Here is a 21,332-nt window from a genome sequence, read left to right as displayed (position 1 = left end):
ACACATATTTGGCCTGCAACTTTCTGTGCGACAAATTCAGACAGGAAAAATCAGTATAAATCCTTAGAAAATTATCCCCCAGTGTCTCCATCTGCTGGCGGTATTGAATAAGCATTGCTGCACTGATGGGGTATGCATTAGACGAAAAAAAAGAAGAAAAAGAAGAATAATACGCCCAGAAAAGAGGCGAAAAGGAGAAAAACGTAAAAAAACGTGAAAAAAAAGTAAGAGGAAGAGAAGGGAAAAAAAGGTGGAAATGGGTTTAAAAGTGATTTCGGCGGAGAAATATATATATATATATATATATATATATATATATATATATATATATATACGCGCACACACACACATATATATAAACGTATTCTCCGTTGAGATATTGCAGCCGCTGCTGTGTCCAGGCCCAGGAGCCTTAGCACTGTGCTGTGATGTCACTCAATACCACTGACATCACTAGGTGTAAACAACATCTCTCCTTTGCTGTGTATGTGACTATGGAGCTGTTTGGTGATGTCGTCTATTATGGCCTTCATAGAAGCAACAGGAGATTGTTGCATCCATCTAGAACCCTCAGAACTACAGTGCTATGATGTCACTCACTTCCACAGGCCTTGCAGAGTGTAAACAACAACAACCCAGCTTTGTTGTGTATGTAACCATAGGGATTTGTGATGTCACCTAGAACCTTCACAGCAGCGACAGCTTTATGAGGAGCATCAGCACTGCTCTGCCTGAGCAGAACCATCACCGCCATAGGTTGTCAAATAACCCGGATTTAACCCACACAGGTAAGTCCAATGGGGTGCAGGCATGTCCTCTATGCTTACAGCTTCCCGTGGGTGTTGGTTTGATACCGTTTGGGGACAGCCAAGGAGGCATCTGCAGGCAACAAAGGTAGGTGTGTGCTTGTGTGTGTGTTTCCTATGCAGATCCTAAGCCCAGTGTCACATGCAAGTAGGAGGAGTAAGAAGGGTTCCTGGCAAATCCGGGTTATGGATTGCATTTAAAAAGGCCCCGTGGGAGTGCAATGGGCCCCTGTCTTGCTGCTTAGCAATAATGGTATGGGTTTAGGTTCTGCTGTGTGTACTGGTGGTTGACTGCCCCCCAGCCCAGAGTGTGCATGGAAAATTGTCTGGCAGCCTCCCTGACAGCAAGCAGTGATAGTGCCCATGAAGGGCACCTTGTTGGGCCCGCCCCTTTCACGGTTATCGCTTCTCGGCCTTTTGGCTAAGATCAAGTGTAGTATCTGTTCTTATCAGTTTAATATCTGATACGTCCCCTATCTGGGGACCATATATTAAATGGATTTTTGAGAACGGGGGCCGATTTCGAAGCTTGCTTCCGTCGCCCTATGCATTGACCCGATATGGCAGTATCTTCGGGTACAGTGCACCACCCCCTTACAGGGTTAAAAAGAAAGATTCCTACTTTCATTGCTACCTGCTTGCTGGCTAGCCAGCTAGCCAGCCCTGTGGGCCTTGCTGCTGCTGCAGCCAAAAAACAAAAGGTGGTGCTGCTGCTGCTTCTGCTGCTTCTGCTTCTGCTTGTGTCTGGCCGCTGTTGGAGCGTCCAGGCACAGGACTTCTGCTGCTGCTGACTAAATGGCCTCCTTAATTGGATCATTTGAGTAGCCAGCACACCTGTGCAGGTAGGGCATGACATGATAGGCAGCTGCCTTGATAGCGGGTGGGTGCTGAATGTTCCTAATTGACAAAATAAGATTAATGCTTATGAAGAAATATAAAATCTCATCCCTTCCCCAATATCGCGCCACACCCCTACCCCTTAATTCCCTGGTTGAACTTGATGGACATATGTCTTTTTTCGACCGTACTAACTATGTAACTATGTAACATAACATGGGGGGGGGGGGGGGGGTCTCCTGGCTGTTCACACAGGTGTGTCATTGCTGTACATTGACCATGCATTGCTTCTGTGGTATTGCAAAGGCAAAGACAAATGCTTCCAGCCATCCATTGCACTAATGGATTGGTCATCAGCTGGCTGTCTATGTCCCGCATCAATATAGACCAAAGTACAGAGGGTTAGGCTATGCTGCTATGCTATTGTGCACCTACCTGATGCATCAGAAGGTGCGAGGCCCTTGCTAAATTCTGTGCACAGACTTTGAGATCTATACTTTAGACTGTATCTAAACCTGCTCCAACATGGACTGACATTCTGGCCTACTTTCAGCCGATGCGACTTGTCTGTCGCTGAACAGTCGCTTTTTATGTATTCAGCACCTATGTATAATGTTGTAAAAATGCTCTAGAAGCTAAAGTCGCAGAAATGTCACACATATTTGGCCTGCAACTTTCTGTGCGACAAATTCAGACAGGAAAAATCAGTATAAATCCTTAGAAAATTATCCCCCAGTGTCTCCATCTGCTGGCGGTATTGAATAAGCATTGCTGCACTGATGGGGTATGCATTAGACGAAAAAAAAGAAGAAAAAGAAGAATAATACGCCCAGAAAAGAGGCGAAAAGGAGAAAAACGTAAAAAAACGTGAAAAAAAAGTAAGAGGAAGAGAAGGGAAAAAAAGGTGGAAATGGGTTTAAAAGTGATTTCGGCGGAGAAATATATATATATATATATATATATATATATATATATATATATACGCGCACACACACACATATATATAAACGTATTCTCCGTTGAGATATTGCAGCCGCTGCTGTGTCCAGGCCCAGGAGCCTTAGCACTGTGCTGTGATGTCACTCAATACCACTGACATCACTAGGTGTAAACAACATCTCTCCTTTGCTGTGTATGTGACTATGGAGCTGTTTGGTGATGTCGTCTATTATGGCCTTCATAGAAGCAACAGGAGATTGTTGCATCCATCTAGAACCCTCAGAACTACAGTGCTATGATGTCACTCACTTCCACAGGCCTTGCAGAGTGTAAACAACAACAACAACCCAGCTTTGTTGTGTATGTAACCATAGGGATTTGTGATGTCACCTAGAACCTTCACAGCAGCGACAGCTTTATGAGGAGCATCAGCACTGCTCTGCCTGAGCAGAACCATCACCGCCATAGGTTGTCAAATAACCCGGATTTAACCCACACAGGTAAGTCCAATGGGGTGCAGGCATGTCCTCTATGCTTACAGCTTCCCGTGGGTGTTGGTTTGATACCGTTTGGGGACAGCCAAGGAGGCATCTGCAGGCAACAAAGGTAGGTGTGTGCTTGTGTGTGTGTTTCCTATGCAGATCCTAAGCCCAGTGTCACATGCAAGTAGGAGGAGTAAGAAGGGTTCCTGGCAAATCCGGGTTATGGATTGCATTTAAAAAGGCCCCGTGGGAGTGCAATGGGCCCCTGTCTTGCTGCTTAGCAATAATGGTATGGGTTTAGGTTCTGCTGTGTGTACTGGTGGTTGACTGCCCCCCAGCCCAGAGTGTGCATGGAAAATTGTCTGGCAGCCTCCCTGACAGCAAGCAGTGATAGTGCCCATGAAGGGCACCTTGTTGGGCCCGCCCCTTTCACGGTTATCGCTTCTCGGCCTTTTGGCTAAGATCAAGTGTAGTATCTGTTCTTATCAGTTTAATATCTGATACGTCCCCTATCTGGGGACCATATATTAAATGGATTTTTGAGAACGGGGGCCGATTTCGAAGCTTGCTTCCGTCGCCCTATGCATTGACCCGATATGGCAGTATCTTCGGGTACAGTGCACCACCCCCTTACAGGGTTAAAAAGAAAGATTCCTACTTTCATTGCTACCTGCTTGCTGGCTAGCCAGCTAGCCAGCCCTGTGGGCCTTGCTGCTGCTGCAGCCAAAAAACAAAAGGTGGTGCTGCTGCTGCTTCTGCTGCTTCTGCTTCTGCTTGTGTCTGGCCGCTGTTGGAGCGTCCAGGCACAGGACTTCTGCTGCTGCTGACTAAATGGCCTCCTTAATTGGATCATTTGAGTAGCCAGCACACCTGTGCAGGTAGGGCATGACATGATAGGCAGCTGCCTTGATAGCGGGTGGGTGCTGAATGTTCCTAATTGACAAAATAAGATTAATGCTTATGAAGAAATATAAAATCTCATCCCTTCCCCAATATCGCGCCACACCCCTACCCCTTAATTCCCTGGTTGAACTTGATGGACATATGTCTTTTTTCGACCGTACTAACTATGTAACTATGTAACATAACATGGGGGGGGGGGGGGTCTCCTGGCTGTTCACACAGGTGTGTCATTGCTGTACATTGACCATGCATTGCTTTTGTGGTATTGCAAAGGCAAAGACAAATGCTTCCAGCCATCCATTGCACTAATGGATTGGTCATCAGCTGGCTGTCTATGTCCCGCATCAATATAGACCAAAGTACAGAGGGTTAGGCTATGCTATTGTGCACCTACCTGATGCATCAGAAGGTGCGAGGCCCTTGCTAAATTCTGTGCACAGACTTTGAGATCTATACTTTAGACTGTATCTAAACCTGCTCCAACATGGACTGACATTCTGGCCTACTTTCAGCCGATGCGACTTGTCTGTCGCTGAACAGTCGCTTTTTATGTATTCAGCACCTATGTATAATGTTGTAAAAATGCTCTAGAAGCTAAAGTCGCAGAAATGTCACACATATTTGGCCTGCAACTTTCTGTGCGACAAATTCAGACAGGAAAAATCAGTATAAATCCTTAGAAAATTATCCCCCAGTGTCTCCATCTGCTGGCGGTATTGAATAAGCATTGCTGCACTGATGGGGTATGCATTAGACGAAAAAAAAGAAGAAAAAGAAGAATAATACGCCCAGAAAAGAGGCGAAAAGGAGAAAAACGTAAAAAAACGTGAAAAAAAAGTAAGAGGAAGAGAAGGGAAAAAAAGGTGGAAATGGGTTTAAAAGTGATTTCGGCGGAGAATATATATATATATATATATATATATATATATATATATATATATACGCGCACACACACACATATATATAAACGTATTCTCCGTTGAGATATTGCAGCCGCTGCTGTGTCCAGGCCCAGGAGCCTTAGCACTGTGCTGTGATGTCACTCAATACCACTGACATCACTAGGTGTAAACAACATCTCTCCTTTGCTGTGTATGTGACTATGGAGCTGTTTGGTGATGTCGTCTATTATGGCCTTCATAGAAGCAACAGGAGATTGTTGCATCCATCTAGAACCCTCAGAACTACAGTGCTATGATGTCACTCACTTCCACAGGCCTTGCAGAGTGTAAACAACAACAACCCAGCTTTGTTGTGTATGTAACCATAGGGATTTGTGATGTCACCTAGAACCTTCACAGCAGCGACAGCTTTATGAGGAGCATCAGCACTGCTCTGCCTGAGCAGAACCATCACCGCCATAGGTTGTCAAATAACCCGGATTTAACCCACACAGGTAAGTCCAATGGGGTGCAGGCATGTCCTCTATGCTTACAGCTTCCCGTGGGTGTTGGTTTGATACCGTTTGGGGACAGCCAAGGAGGCATCTGCAGGCAACAAAGGTAGGTGTGTGCTTGTGTGTGTGTTTCCTATGCAGATCCTAAGCCCAGTGTCACATGCAAGTAGGAGGAGTAAGAAGGGTTCCTGGCAAATCCGGGTTATGGATTGCATTTAAAAAGGCCCCGTGGGAGTGCAATGGGCCCCTGTCTTGCTGCTTAGCAATAATGGTATGGGTTTAGGTTCTGCTGTGTGTACTGGTGGTTGACTGCCCCCCAGCCCAGAGTGTGCATGGAAAATTGTCTGGCAGCCTCCCTGACAGCAAGCAGTGATAGTGCCCATGAAGGGCACCTTGTTGGGCCCGCCCCTTTCACGGTTATCGCTTCTCGGCCTTTTGGCTAAGATCAAGTGTAGTATCTGTTCTTATCAGTTTAATATCTGATACGTCCCCTATCTGGGGACCATATATTAAATGGATTTTTGAGAACGGGGGCCGATTTCGAAGCTTGCTTCCGTCGCCCTATGCATTGACCCGATATGGCAGTATCTTCGGGTACAGTGCACCACCCCCTTACAGGGTTAAAAAGAAAGATTCCTACTTTCATTGCTACCTGCTTGCTGGCTAGCCAGCTAGCCAGCCCTGTGGGCCTTGCTGCTGCTGCAGCCAAAAAACAAAAGGTGGTGCTGCTGCTGCTTCTGCTGCTTCTGCTTCTGCTTGTGTCTGGCCGCTGTTGGAGCGTCCAGGCACAGGACTTCTGCTGCTGCTGACTAAATGGCCTCCTTAATTGGATCATTTGAGTAGCCAGCACACCTGTGCAGGTAGGGCATGACATGATAGGCAGCTGCCTTGATAGCGGGTGGGTGCTGAATGTTCCTAATTGACAAAATAAGATTAATGCTTATGAAGAAATATAAAATCTCATCCCTTCCCCAATATCGCGCCACACCCCTACCCCTTAATTCCCTGGTTGAACTTGATGGACATATGTCTTTTTTCGACCGTACTAACTATGTAACTATGTAACATAACATGGGGGGGGGGGGGGTCTCCTGGCTGTTCACACAGGTGTGTCATTGCTGTACATTGACCATGCATTGCTTCTGTGGTATTGCAAAGGCAAAGACAAATGCTTCCAGCCATCCATTGCACTAATGGATTGGTCATCAGCTGGCTGTCTATGTCCCGCATCAATATAGACCAAAGTACAGAGGGTTAGGCTATGCTATTGTGCACCTACCTGATGCATCAGAAGGTGCGAGGCCCTTGCTAAATTCTGTGCACAGACTTTGAGATCTATACTTTAGACTGTATCTAAACCTGCTCCAACATGGACTGACATTCTGGCCTACTTTCAGCCGATGCGACTTGTCTGTCGCTGAACAGTCGCTTTTTATGTATTCAGCACCTATGTATAATGTTGTAAAAATGCTCTAGAAGCTAAAGTCGCAGAAATGTCACACATATTTGGCCTGCAACTTTCTGTGCGACAAATTCAGACAGGAAAAATCAGTATAAATCCTTAGAAAATTATCCCCCAGTGTCTCCATCTGCTGGCGGTATTGAATAAGCATTGCTGCACTGATGGGGTATGCATTAGACGAAAAAAAAGAAGAAAAAGAAGAATAATACGCCCAGAAAAGAGGCGAAAAGGAGAAAAACGTAAAAAAACGTGAAAAAAAAGTAAGAGGAAGAGAAGGGAAAAAAAGGTGGAAATGGGTTTAAAAGTGATTTCGGCGGAGAATATATATATATATATATATATATATATATATATATATGCGCACACACACACATATATATAAACGTATTCTCCGTTGAGATATTGCAGCCGCTGCTGTGTCCAGGCCCAGGAGCCTTAGCACTGTGCTGTGATGTCACTCAATACCACTGACATCACTAGGTGTAAACAACATCTCTCCTTTGCTGTGTATGTGACTATGGAGCTGTTTGGTGATGTCGTCTATTATGGCCTTCATAGAAGCAACAGGAGATTGTTGCATCCATCTAGAACCCTCAGAACTACAGTGCTATGATGTCACTCACTTCCACAGGCCTTGCAGAGTGTAAACAACAACAACCCAGCTTTGTTGTGTATGTAACCATAGGGATTTGTGATGTCACCTAGAACCTTCACAGCAGCGACAGCTTTATGAGGAGCATCAGCACTGCTCTGCCTGAGCAGAACCATCACCGCCATAGGTTGTCAAATAACCCGGATTTAACCCACACAGGTAAGTCCAATGGGGTGCAGGCATGTCCTCTATGCTTACAGCTTCCCGTGGGTGTTGGTTTGATACCGTTTGGGGACAGCCAAGGAGGCATCTGCAGGCAACAAAGGTAGGTGTGTGCTTGTGTGTGTGTTTCCTATGCAGATCCTAAGCCCAGTGTCACATGCAAGTAGGAGGAGTAAGAAGGGTTCCTGGCAAATCCGGGTTATGGATTGCATTTAAAAAGGCCCCGTGGGAGTGCAATGGGCCCCTGTCTTGCTGCTTAGCAATAATGGTATGGGTTTAGGTTCTGCTGTGTGTACTGGTGGTTGACTGCCCCCCAGCCCAGAGTGTGCATGGAAAATTGTCTGGCAGCCTCCCTGACAGCAAGCAGTGATAGTGCCCATGAAGGGCACCTTGTTGGGCCCGCCCCTTTCACGGTTATCGCTTCTCGGCCTTTTGGCTAAGATCAAGTGTAGTATCTGTTCTTATCAGTTTAATATCTGATACGTCCCCTATCTGGGGACCATATATTAAATGGATTTTTGAGAACGGGGGCCGATTTCGAAGCTTGCTTCCGTCGCCCTATGCATTGACCCGATATGGCAGTATCTTCGGGTACAGTGCACCACCCCCTTACAGGGTTAAAAAGAAAGATTCCTACTTTCATTGCTACCTGCTTGCTGGCTAGCCAGCTAGCCAGCCCTGTGGGCCTTGCTGCTGCTGCAGCCAAAAAACAAAAGGTGGTGCTGCTGCTGCTTCTGCTGCTTCTGCTTCTGCTTGTGTCTGGCCGCTGTTGGAGCGTCCAGGCACAGGACTTCTGCTGCTGCTGACTAAATGGCCTCCTTAATTGGATCATTTGAGTAGCCAGCACACCTGTGCAGGTAGGGCATGACATGATAGGCAGCTGCCTTGATAGCGGGTGGGTGCTGAATGTTCCTAATTGACAAAATAAGATTAATGCTTATGAAGAAATATAAAATCTCATCCCTTCCCCAATATCGCGCCACACCCCTACCCCTTAATTCCCTGGTTGAACTTGATGGACATATGTCTTTTTTCGACCGTACTAACTATGTAACTATGTAACATAACATGGGGGGGGGGGGGGGTCTCCTGGCTGTTCACACAGGTGTGTCATTGCTGTACATTGACCATGCATTGCTTCTGTGGTATTGCAAAGGCAAAGACAAATGCTTCCAGCCATCCATTGCACTAATGGATTGGTCATCAGCTGGCTGTCTATGTCCCGCATCAATATAGACCAAAGTACAGAGGGTTAGGCTATGCTATTGTGCACCTACCTGATGCATCAGAAGGTGCGAGGCCCTTGCTAAATTCTGTGCACAGACTTTGAGATCTATACTTTAGACTGTATCTAAACCTGCTCCAACATGGACTGACATTCTGGCCTACTTTCAGCCGATGCGACTTGTCTGTCGCTGAACAGTCGCTTTTTATGTATTCAGCACCTATGTATAATGTTGTAAAAATGCTCTAGAAGCTAAAGTCGCAGAAATGTCACACATATTTGGCCTGCAACTTTCTGTGCGACAAATTCAGACAGGAAAAATCAGTATAAATCCTTAGAAAATTATCCCCCAGTGTCTCCATCTGCTGGCGGTATTGAATAAGCATTGCTGCACTGATGGGGTATGCATTAGACGAAAAAAAAGAAGAAAAAGAAGAATAATACGCCCAGAAAAGAGGCGAAAAGGAGAAAAACGTAAAAAAACGTGAAAAAAAAGTAAGAGGAAGAGAAGGGAAAAAAAGGTGGAAATGGGTTTAAAAGTGATTTCGGCGGAGATATATATATATATATATATATATATATATATATATATATATATATACGCGCACACACACACATATATATAAACGTATTCTCCGTTGAGATATTACAGCCGCTGCTGTGTCCAGGCCCAGGAGCCTTAGCACTGTGCTGTGATGTCACTCAATACCACTGACATCACTAGGTGTAAACAACATCTCTCCTTTGCTGTGTATGTGACTATGGAGCTGTTTGGTGATGTCGTCTATTATGGCCTTCATAGAAGCAACAGGAGATTGTTGCATCCATCTAGAACCCTCAGAACTACAGTGCTATGATGTCACTCACTTCCACAGGCCTTGCAGAGTGTAAACAACAACAACCCAGCTTTGTTGTGTATGTAACCATAGGGATTTGTGATGTCACCTAGAACCTTCACAGCAGCGACAGCTTTATGAGGAGCATCAGCACTGCTCTGCCTGAGCAGAACCATCACCGCCATAGGTTGTCAAATAACCCGGATTTAACCCACACAGGTAAGTCCAATGGGGTGCAGGCATGTCCTCTATGCTTACAGCTTCCCGTGGGTGTTGGTTTGATACCGTTTGGGGACAGCCAAGGAGGCATCTGCAGGCAACAAAGGTGTGCTTGTGTGTGTGTTTCCTATGCAGATCCTAAGCCCAGTGTCACATGCAAGTAGGAGGAGTAAGAAGGGTTCCTGGCAAATCCGGGTTATGGATTGCATTTAAAAAGGCCCCGTGGGAGTGCAATGGGCCCCTGTCTTGCTGCTTAGCAATAATGGTATGGGTTTAGGTTCTGCTGTGTGTACTGGTGGTTGACTGCCCCCCAGCCCAGAGTGTGCATGGAAAATTGTCTGGCAGCCTCCCTGACAGCAAGCAGTGATAGTGCCCATGAAGGGCACCTTGTTGGGCCCGCCCCTTTCACGGTTATCGCTTCTCGGCCTTTTGGCTAAGATCAAGTGTAGTATCTGTTCTTATCAGTTTAATATCTGATACGTCCCCTATCTGGGGACCATATATTAAATGGATTTTTGAGAACGGGGGCCGATTTCGAAGCTTGCTTCCGTCGCCCTATGCATTGACCCGATATGGCAGTATCTTCGGGTACAGTGCACCACCCCCTTACAGGGTTAAAAAGAAAGATTCCTACTTTCATTGCTACCTGCTTGCTGGCTAGCCAGCTAGCCAGCCCTGTGGGCCTTGCTGCTGCTGCAGCCAAAAAACAAAAGGTGGTGCTGCTGCTGCTTCTGCTGCTTCTGCTTCTGCTTGTGTCTGGCCGCTGTTGGAGCGTCCAGGCACAGGACTTCTGCTGCTGCTGACTAAATGGCCTCCTTAATTGGATCATTTGAGTAGCCAGCACACCTGTGCAGGTAGGGCATGACATGATAGGCAGCTGCCTTGATAGCGGGTGGGTGCTGAATGTTCCTAATTGACAAAATAAGATTAATGCTTATGAAGAAATATAAAATCTCATCCCTTCCCCAATATCGCGCCACACCCCTACCCCTTAATTCCCTGGTTGAACTTGATGGACATATGTCTTTTTTCGACCGTACTAACTATGTAACTATGTAACATAACATGGGGGGGGGGGGGTCTCCTGGCTGTTCACACAGGTGTGTCATTGCTGTACATTGACCATGCATTGCTTCTGTGGTATTGCAAAGGCAAAGACAAATGCTTCCAGCCATCCATTGCACTAATGGATTGGTCATCAGCTGGCTGTCTATGTCCCGCATCAATATAGACCAAAGTACAGAGGGTTAGGCTATTCTATTGTGCACCTACCTGATGCATCAGAAGGTGCGAGGCCCTTGCTAAATTCTGTGCACAGACTTTGAGATCTATACTTTAGACTGTATCTAAACCTGCTCCAACATGGACTGACATTCTGGCCTACTTTCAGCCGATGCGACTTGTCTGTCGCTGAACAGTCGCTTTTTATGTATTCAGCACCTATGTATAATGTTGTAAAAATGCTCTAGAAGCTAAATTCGCAGAAATGTCACACATATTTGGCCTGCAACTTTCTGTGCGACAAATTCACACAGGAAAAATCAGTATAAATCCTTAGAAAATTATCCCCCAGTGTCTCCATCTGCTGGCGGTATTGAATAAGCATTGCTGCACTGATGGGGTATGCATTAGACGAAAAAAAAGAAGAAAAAGAAGAATAATACGCCCAGAAAAGAGGCGAAAAGGAGAAAAGGAGAAAAACGTAAAAAAACGTGAAAAAAAAGTAAGAGGAAGAGAAGGGAAAAAAAGGTGGAAATGGGTTTAAAAGTGATTTCGGCGGAGAAATATATATATATATATATATATATATATATATATATATATATATACGCGCACACACACACATATATATATAAACGTATTCTCCGTTGAGATATTGCAGCCGCTGCTGTGTCCAGGCCCAGGAGCCTTAGCACTGTGCTGTGATGTCACTCAATACCACTGACATCACTAGGTGTAAACAACATCTCTCCTTTGCTGTGTATGTGACTATGGAGCTGTTTGGTGATGTCGTCTATTATGGCCTTCATAGAAGCAACAGGAGATTGTTGCATCCATCTAGAACCCTCAGAACTACAGTGCTATGATGTCACTCACTTCCACAGGCCTTGCAGAGTGTAAACAACAACAACCCAGCTTTGTTGTGTATGTAACCATAGGGATTTGTGATGTCACCTAGAACCTTCACAGCAGCGACAGCTTTATGAGGAGCATCAGCACTGCTCTGCCTGAGCAGAACCATCACCGCCATAGGTTGTCAAATAACCCGGATTTAACCCACACAGGTAAGTCCAATGGGGTGCAGGCATGTCCTCTATGCTTACAGCTTCCCGTGGGTGTTGGTTTGATACCGTTTGGGGACAGCCAAGGAGGCATCTGCAGGCAACAAAGGTAGGTGTGTGCTTGTGTGTGTGTTTCCTATGCAGATCCTAAGCCCAGTGTCACATGCAAGTAGGAGGAGTAAGAAGGGTTCCTGGCAAATCCGGGTTATGGATTGCATTTAAAAAGGCCCCGTGGGAGTGCAATGGGCCCCTGTCTTGCTGCTTAGCAATAATGGTATGGGTTTAGGTTCTGCTGTGTGTACTGGTGGTTGACTGCCCCCCAGCCCAGAGTGTGCATGGAAAATTGTCTGGCAGCCTCCCTGACAGCAAGCAGTGATAGTGCCCATGAAGGGCACCTTGTTGGGCCCGCCCCTTTCACGGTTATCGCTTCTCGGCCTTTTGGCTAAGATCAAGTGTAGTATCTGTTCTTATCAGTTTAATATCTGATACGTCCCCTATCTGGGGACCATATATTAAATGGATTTTTGAGAACGGGGGCCGATTTCGAAGCTTGCTTCCGTCGCCCTATGCATTGACCCGATATGGCAGTATCTTCGGGTACAGTGCACCACCCCCTTACAGGGTTAAAAAGAAAGATTCCTACTTTCATTGCTACCTGCTTGCTGGCTAGCCAGCTAGCCAGCCCTGTGGGCCTTGCTGCTGCTGCAGCCAAAAAACAAAAGGTGGTGCTGCTGCTGCTTCTGCTGCTTCTGCTTCTGCTTGTGTCTGGCCGCTGTTGGAGCGTCCAGGCACAGGACTTCTGCTGCTGCTGACTAAATGGCCTCCTTAATTGGATCATTTGAGTAGCCAGCACACCTGTGCAGGTAGGGCATGACATGATAGGCAGCTGCCTTGATAGCGGGTGGGTGCTGAATGTTCCTAATTGACAAAATAAGATTAATGCTTATGAAGAAATATAAAATCTCATCCCTTCCCCAATATCGCGCCACACCCCTACCCCTTAATTCCCTGGTTGAACTTGATGGACATATGTCTTTTTTCGACCGTACTAACTATGTAACTATGTAACATAACATGGGGGGGGGGGGGGTCTCCTGGCTGTTCACACAGGTGTGTCATTGCTGTACATTGACCATGCATTGCTTCTGTGGTATTGCAAAGGCAAAGACAAATGCTTCCAGCCATCCATTGCACTAATGGATTGGTCATCAGCTGGCTGTCTATGTCCCGCATCAATATAGACCAAAGTACAGAGGGTTAGGCTATGCTATTGTGCACCTACCTGATGCATCAGAAGGTGCGAGGCCCTTGCTAAATTCTGTGCACAGACTTTGAGATCTATACTTTAGACTGTATCTAAACCTGCTCCAACATGGACTGACATTCTGGCCTACTTTCAGCCGATGCGACTTGTCTGTCGCTGAACAGTTTCTTTTTATGTATTCAGCACCTATGTATAATGTTGTAAAAATGCTCTAGAAGCTAAAAAAGTCGCAGAAATGTCACACATATTTGGCCTGCAACTTTCTGTGCGACAAATTCAGACAGGAAAAATCAGTATAAATCCTTAGAAAATTATCCCCCAGTGTCTCCATCTGCTGGCGGTATTGAATAAGCATTGCTGCACTGATGGGGTATGCATTAGACGAAAAAAAAGAAGAAAAAGAAGAATAATACGCCCAGAAAAGAGGCGAAAAGGAGAAAAACGTAAAAAAACGTGAAAAAAAAGTAAGAGGAAGAGAAGGGAAAAAAAGGTGGAAATGGGTTTAAAAGTGATTTCGGCGGAGAATATATATATATATATATATATATATATATATATATATATACGCGCACACACACACATATATATATAAACGTATTCTCCGTTGAGATATTGCAGCCGCTGCTGTGTCCAGGCCCAGGAGCCTTAGCACTGTGCTGTGATGTCACTCAATACCACTGACATCACTAGGTGTAAACAACATCTCTCCTTTGCTGTGTATGTGACTATGGAGCTGTTTGGTGATGTCGTCTATTATGGCCTTCATAGAAGCAACAGGAGATTGTTGCATCCATCTAGAACCCTCAGAACTACAGTGCTATGATGTCACTCACTTCCACAGGCCTTGCAGAGTGTAAACAACAACAACCCAGCTTTGTTGTGTATGTAACCATAGGGATTTGTGATGTCACCTAGAACCTTCACAGCAGCGACAGCTTTATGAGGAGCATCAGCACTGCTCTGCCTGAGCAGAACCATCACCGCCATAGGTTGTCAAATAACCCGGATTTAACCCACACAGGTAAGTCCAATGGGGTGCAGGCATGTCCTCTATGCTTACAGCTTCCCGTGGGTGTTGGTTTGATACCGTTTGGGGACAGCCAAGGAGGCATCTGCAGGCAACAAAGGTAGGTGTGTGCTTGTGTGTGTGTTTCCTATGCAGATCCTAAGCCCAGTGTCACATGCAAGTAGGAGGAGTAAGAAGGGTTCCTGGCAAATCCGGGTTATGGATTGCATTTAAAAAGGCCCCGTGGGAGTGCAATGGGCCCCTGTCTTGCTGCTTAGCAATAATGGTATGGGTTTAGGTTCTGCTGTGTGTACTGGTGGTTGACTGCCCCCCAGCCCAGAGTGTGCATGGAAAATTGTCTGGCAGCCTCCCTGACAGCAAGCAGTGATAGTGCCCATGAAGGGCACCTTGTTGGGCCCGCCCCTTTCACGGTTATTGCTTCTCAGCCTTTTGGCTAAGATCAAGTGTAGTATCTGTTCTTATCAGTTTAATATCTGATACGTCCCCTATCTGGGGACCATATATTAAATGGATTTTTGAGAACGGGGGCCGATTTCGAAGCTTGCTTCCGTCGCCCTATGCATTGACCCGATATGGCAGTATCTTCGGGTACAGTGCACCACCCCCTTACAGGGTTAAAAAGAAAGATTCCTACTTTCATTGCTACCTGCTTGCTGGCTAGCCAGCTAGCCAGCCCTGTGGGCCTTGATGCTGCTGCAGCCAAAAAACAAAAGGTGGTGCTGCTGCTGCTTCTGCTGCTTCTGCTTCTGCTTGTGTCTGGCCGCTGTTGGAGCGTCCAGGCACAGGACTTCTGCTGCTGCTGACTAAATGGCCTCCTTAATTGGATCATTTGAGTAGCCAGCACACCTGTGCAGGTAGGGCATGACATGATAGGCAGCTGCCTTGATAGCGGGTGGGTGCTGAATGTTCCTAATTGACAAAATAAGATTAATGCTTATGAAGAAATATAAAATCTCATCCCTTCCCCAATATCGCGCCACACCCCTACCCCTTAATTCCCTGGTTGAACTTGATGGACATATGTCTTTTTTCGACCGTACTAACTATGTAACTATGTAACATAACATGGGGGGGGGGGGGGGGTCTCCTGGCTGTTCACACAGGTGTGTCATTGCTGTACATTGACCATGCATTGCTTCTGTGGTATTGCAAAGGCAAAGACAAATGCTTCCAGCCATCCATTGCACTAATGGATTGGTCATCAGCTGGCTGTCTATGTCCCGCATCAATATAGACCAAAGTACAGAGGGTTAGGCTATGCTATTGTGCACCTACCTGATGCATCAGAAGGTGCGAGGCCCTTGCTAAATTCTGTGCACAGACTTTGAGATCTATACTTTAGACTGTATCTAAACCTGCTCCAACATGGACTGACATTCTGGCCTACTTTCAGCCGATGCGACTTGTCTGTCGCTGAACAGTCGCTTTTTATGTATTCAGCACCTATGTATAATTTTGTAAAAATGCTCTAGAAGCTAAAGTCGCAGAAATGTCACACATATTTGGCCTGCAACTTTCTGTGCGACAAATTCAGACAGGAAAAATCAGTATAAATCCTTAGAAAATTATCCCCCAGTGTCTCCATCTGCTGGCGGTATTGAATAAGCATTGCTGCACTGATGGGGTATGCATTAGACGAAAAAAAAGAAGAAAAAGAAGAATAATACGCCCAGAAAAGAGGCGAAAAGGAGAAAAACGTAAAAAAACGTGAAAAAAAAGTAAGAGGAAGAGAAGGGAAAAAAAGGTGGAAATGGGTTTAAAAGTGATTTCGGCGGAGATATATATATATATATATATATATATATATATATATATATATATATATATACGCGCACACACACACATATATATAAACGTATTCTCCGTTGAGATATTGCAGCCGCTGCTGTGTCCAGGCCCAGGAGCCTTAGCACTGTGCTGTGATGTCACTCAATACCACTGACATCACTAGGTGTAAACAACATCTCTCCTTTGCTGTGTATGTGACTATGGAGCTGTTTGGTGATGTCGTCTATTATGGCCTTCATAGAAGCAACAGGAGATTGTTGCATCCATCTAGAACCCTCAGAACTACAGTGCTATGATGTCACTCACTTCCACAGGCCTTGCAGAGTGTAAACAACAACAACCCAGCTTTGTTGTGTATGTAACCATAGGGATTTGTGATGTCACCTAGAACCTTCACAGCAGCGACAGCTTTATGAGGAGCATCAGCACTGCTCTGCCTGAGCAGAACCATCACCGCCATAGGTTGTCAAATAACCCGGATTTAACCCACACAGGTAAGTCCAATGGGGTGCAGGCATGTCCTCTATGCTTACAGCTTCCCGTGGGTGTTGGTTTGATACCGTTTGGGGACAGCCAAGGAGGCATCTGCAGGCAACAAAGGTAGGTGTGTGCTTGTGTGTGTGTTTCCTATGCAGATCCTAAGCCCAGTGTCACATGCAAGTAGGAGGAGTAAGAAGGGTTCCTGGCAAATCCGGGTTATGGATTGCATTTAAAAAGGCCCGTGGGAGTGCAATGGGCCCCTGTCTTGCTGCTTAGCAATAATGGTATGGGTTTAGGTTCTGCTGTGTGTACTGGTGGTTGACTGCCCCCCAGCCCAGAGTGTGCATGGAAAATTGTCTGGCAGCCTCCCTGACAGCAAGCAGTGATAGTGCCCATGAAGGGCACCTTGTTGGGCCCGCCCCTTTCACGGTTATCGCTTCTCGGCCTTTTGGCTAAGATCAAGTGTAGTATCTGTTCTTATCAGTTTAATATCTGATACGTCCCCTATCTGGGGACCATATATTAAATGGATTTTTGAGAACGGGGGCCGATTTCGAAGCTTGCTTCCGTCGCCCTATGCATTGACCCGATATGGCAGTATCTTCGGGTACAGTGCACCACCCCCTTACAGGGTTAAAAAGAAAGATTCCTACTTTCATTGCTACCTGCTTGCTGGCTAGCCAGCTAGCCAGCCCTGTGGGCCTTGCTGCTGCTGCAGCCAAAAAACAAAAGGTGGTGCTGCTGCTGCTTCTGCTGCTTCTGCTTCTGCTTGTGTCTGGCCGCTGTTGGAGCGTCCAGGCACAGGACTTCTGCTGCTGCTGACTAAATGGCCTCCTTAATTGGATCATTTGAGTAGCCAGCACACCTGTGCAGGTAGGGCATGACATGATAGGCAGCTGCCTTGATAGCGGGTGGGTGCTGAATGTTCCTAATTGACAAAATAAGATTAATGCTTATGAAGAAATATAAAATCTCATCCCTTCCCCAATATCGCGCCACACCCCTACCCCTTAATTCCCTGGTTGAACTTGATGGACATATGTCTTTTTTCGACCGTACTAACTATGTAACTATGTAACATAACATGGGGGGGGGGGGGGGGTCTCCTGGCTGTTCACACAGGTGTGTCATTGCTGTACATTGACCATGCATTGCTTCTGTGGTATTGCAAAGGCAAAGACAAATGCTTCCAGCCATCCATTGCACTAATGGATTGGTCATCAGCTGGCTGTCTATGTCCCGCATCAATATAGACCAAAGTACAGAGGGTTAGGCTATGCTATTGTGCACCTACCTGATGCATCAGAAGGTGCGAGGCCCTTGCTAAATTCTGTGCACAGACTTTGAGATCTATACTTTAGACTGTATCTAAACCTGCTCCAACATGGACTGACATTCTGGCCTACTTTCAGCCGATGCGACTTGTCTGTCGCTGAACAGTCGCTTTTTATGTATTCAGCACCTATGTATAATGTTGTAAAAATGCTCTAGAAGCTAAAGTCGCAGAAATGTCACACATATTTGGCCTGCAACTTTCTGTGCGACAAATTCAGACAGGAAAAATCAGTATAAATCCTTAGAAAATTATCCCCCAGTGTCTCCATCTGCTGGCGGTATTGAATAAGCATTGCTGCACTGATGGGGTATGCATTAGACGAAAAAAAAGAAGAAAAAAGAAGAATAATACGCCCAGAAAAGAGGCGAAAAGGAGAAAAACGTAAAAAAACGTGAAAAAAAAGTAAGAGGAAGAGAAGGGAAAAAAAGGTGGAAATGGGTTTAAAAGTGATTTCGGCGGAGAAATATATATATATATATATATATATATATATATATATATATACGCGCACACACACACATATATATAAACGTATTCTCCGTTGAGATATTGCAGCCGCTGCTGTGTCCAGGCCCAGGAGCCTTAGCACTGTGCTGTGATGTCACTCAATACCACTGACATCACTAGGTGTAAACAACATCTCTCCTTTGCTGTGTATGTGACTATGGAGCTGTTTGGTGATGTCGTCTATTATGGCCTTCATAGAAGCAACAGGAGATTGTTGCATCCATCTAGAACCCTCAGAACTACAGTGCTATGATGTCACTCACTTCCACAGGCCTTGCAGAGTGTAAACAACAACAACCCAGCTTTGTTGTGTATGTAACCATAGGGATTTGTGATGTCACCTAGAACCTTCACAGCAGCGACAGCTTTATGAGGAGCATCAGCACTGCTCTGCCTGAGCAGAACCATCACCGCCATAGGTTGTCAAATAACCCGGATTTAACCCACACAGGTAAGTCCAATGGGGTGCAGGCATGTCCTCTATGCTTACAGCTTCCCGTGGGTGTTGGTTTGATACCGTTTGGGGACAGCCAAGGAGGCATCTGCAGGCAACAAAGGTAGGTGTGTGCTTGTGTGTGTGTTTCCTATGCAGATCCTAAGCCCAGTGTCACATGCAAGTAGGAGGAGTAAGAAGGGTTCCTGGCAAATCCGGGTTATGGATTGCATTTAAAAAGGCCCCGTGGGAGTGCAATGGGCCCCTGTCTTGCTGCTTAGCAATAATGGTATGGGTTTAGGTTCTGCTGTGTGTACTGGTGGTTGACTGCCCCCCAGCCCAGAGTGTGCATGGAAAATTGTCTGGCAGCCTCCCTGACAGCAAGCAGTGATAGTGCCCATGAAGGGCACCTTGTTGGGCCCGCCCCTTTCACGGTTATCGCTTCTCGGCCTTTTGGCTAAGATCAAGTGTAGTATCTGTTCTTATCAGTTTAATATCTGATACGTCCCCTATCTGGGGACCATATATTAAATGGATTTTTGAGAACGGGGGCCGATTTCGAAGCTTGCTTCCGTCGCCCTATGTATTGACCCGATATGGCAGTATCTTCGGGTACAGTGCACCACCCCCTTACAGGGTTAAAAAGAAAGATTCCTACTTTCATTGCTACCTGCTTGCTGGCTAGCCAGCTAGCCAGCCCTGTGGGCCTTGCTGCTGCTGCAGCCAAAAAACAAAAGGTGGTGCTGCTGCTGCTTCTGCTGCTTCTGCTTCTGCTTGTGTCTGGCCGCTGTTGGAGCGTCCAGGCACAGGACTTCTGCTGCTGCTGACTAAATGGCCTCCTTAATTGGATCATTTGAGTAGCCAGCACACCTGTGCAGGTAGGGCATGACATGATAGGCAGCTGCCTTGATAGCGGGTGGGTGCTGAATGTTCCTAATTGACAAAATAAGATTAATGCTTATGAAGAAATATAAAATCTCATCCCTTCCCCAATATCGCGCCACACCCCTACCCCTTAATTCCCTGGTTGAACTTGATGGACATATGTCTTTTTTCGACCGTACTAACTATGTAACTATGTAACATAACATGGGGGGGGGGGGTGTCTCCTGGCTGTTCACACAGGTGTGTCATTGCTGTACATTGACCATGCATTGCTTCTGTGGTATTGCAAAGGCAAAGACAAATGCTTCCAGCCATCCATTGCACTGATGGATTGGTCATCAGCTGGCTGTCTATGTCCCGCATCAATATAGACCAAAGTACAGAGGGTTAGGCTATGCTATTGTGCACCTACCTGATGCATCAGAAGGTGCGAGGCCCTTGCTAAATTCTGTGCACAGACTTTGAGATCTATACTTTAGACTGTATCTAAACCTGCTCCAACATGGACTGACATTCTGGCCTACTTTCAGCCGATGCGACTTGTCTGTCGCTGAACAGTCGCTTTTTATGTATTCAGCACCTATGTATAATGTTGTAAAAATGCTCTAGAAGCTAAAGTCGCAGAAATTTCACACATATTTGGCCTGCAACTTTCTGTGCGACAAATTCAGACAGGAAAAATCAGTATAAATCCTTAGAAAATTATCCCCCAGTGTCTCCATCTGCTGGCGGTATTGAATAAGCATTGCTGCACTGATGGGGTATGCATTAGACGAAAAAAAAGAAGAAAAAGAAGAATAATACGCCCAGAAAAGAGGCGAAAAGGAGAAAAACGTAAAAAAACGTGAAGAAAAAGTAAGAGGAAGAGAAGGGAAAAAAAGGTGGAAATGGGTTTAAAAGTGATTTCGGCGGAGAAATATATATATATATATATATATATATATATATATACGCGCACACACACACATATATATAAACGTATTCTCCGTTGAGATATTGCAGCCGCTGCTGTGTCCAGGCCCAGGAGCCTTAGCACTGTGCTGTGATGTCACTCAATACCACTGACATCACTAGGTGTAAACAACATCTCTCCTTTGCTGTGTATGTGACTATGGAGCTGTTTGGTGATGTCGTCTATTATGGCCTTCATAGAAGCAACAGGAGATTGTTGCATCCATCTAGAACCCTCAGAACTACAGTGCTATGATGTCACTCACTTCCACAGGCCTTGCAGAGTGTAAACAACAACAACCCAGCTTTGTTGTGTATGTAACCATAGGGATTTGTGATGTCACCTAGAACCTTCACAGCAGCGACAGCTTTATGAGGAGCATCAGCACTGCTCTGCCTGAGCAGAACCATCACCGCCATAGGTTGTCAAATAACCCGGATTTAACCCACACAGGTAAGT

At 45.8% G+C, this 21,332-nt stretch overlaps 9 non-coding genes across 9 annotated transcripts; all 9 read left to right on the top strand.

Annotated features, from left to right (window-relative positions):
* Positions 1-1,207: 1,207 nt before the first annotated feature.
* LOC130319481 (U2 spliceosomal RNA) lies at positions 1,208-1,398 on the top strand. Its single transcript, XR_008865656.1, has one exon. It is a non-coding gene; the product is annotated as a U2 spliceosomal RNA (small nuclear RNA).
* A 2,103-nt stretch (positions 1,399-3,501) lies between these two features.
* Positions 3,502-3,692, top strand: LOC130319480 (U2 spliceosomal RNA). Its single transcript, XR_008865655.1, has one exon. It is a non-coding gene; the product is annotated as a U2 spliceosomal RNA (small nuclear RNA).
* A 2,090-nt stretch (positions 3,693-5,782) lies between these two features.
* LOC130319478 (U2 spliceosomal RNA) lies at positions 5,783-5,973 on the top strand. Its single transcript, XR_008865654.1, has one exon. It is a non-coding gene; the product is annotated as a U2 spliceosomal RNA (small nuclear RNA).
* A 2,082-nt stretch (positions 5,974-8,055) lies between these two features.
* Positions 8,056-8,246, top strand: LOC130319477 (U2 spliceosomal RNA). Its single transcript, XR_008865653.1, has one exon. It is a non-coding gene; the product is annotated as a U2 spliceosomal RNA (small nuclear RNA).
* A 2,086-nt stretch (positions 8,247-10,332) lies between these two features.
* LOC130319476 (U2 spliceosomal RNA) lies at positions 10,333-10,523 on the top strand. Its single transcript, XR_008865652.1, has one exon. It is a non-coding gene; the product is annotated as a U2 spliceosomal RNA (small nuclear RNA).
* Positions 10,524-12,623: 2,100 nt separating this feature from the next.
* Positions 12,624-12,814, top strand: LOC130319474 (U2 spliceosomal RNA). Its single transcript, XR_008865650.1, has one exon. It is a non-coding gene; the product is annotated as a U2 spliceosomal RNA (small nuclear RNA).
* Positions 12,815-14,905: 2,091 nt separating this feature from the next.
* On the top strand, positions 14,906-15,096 carry LOC130319482 (U2 spliceosomal RNA). Its single transcript, XR_008865657.1, has one exon. It is a non-coding gene; the product is annotated as a U2 spliceosomal RNA (small nuclear RNA).
* Positions 15,097-17,192: 2,096 nt separating this feature from the next.
* LOC130319473 (U2 spliceosomal RNA) lies at positions 17,193-17,383 on the top strand. The gene has a single exon (XR_008865649.1). It is a non-coding gene; the product is annotated as a U2 spliceosomal RNA (small nuclear RNA).
* A 2,090-nt stretch (positions 17,384-19,473) lies between these two features.
* On the top strand, positions 19,474-19,664 carry LOC130319483 (U2 spliceosomal RNA). Its single transcript, XR_008865658.1, has one exon. It is a non-coding gene; the product is annotated as a U2 spliceosomal RNA (small nuclear RNA).
* Positions 19,665-21,332: the final 1,668 nt, after the last annotated feature.

The sequence above is a fragment of the Hyla sarda genome, unplaced genomic scaffold (assembly GCF_029499605.1).
Source record: "Hyla sarda isolate aHylSar1 unplaced genomic scaffold, aHylSar1.hap1 scaffold_2134, whole genome shotgun sequence".
In the NCBI taxonomy this organism is placed as follows: domain Eukaryota; kingdom Metazoa; phylum Chordata; class Amphibia; order Anura; family Hylidae; genus Hyla; species Hyla sarda.
Note: the sequence above shows the minus strand (reverse complement) of the source record. Positions and strands in the feature narration are given on the sequence as shown.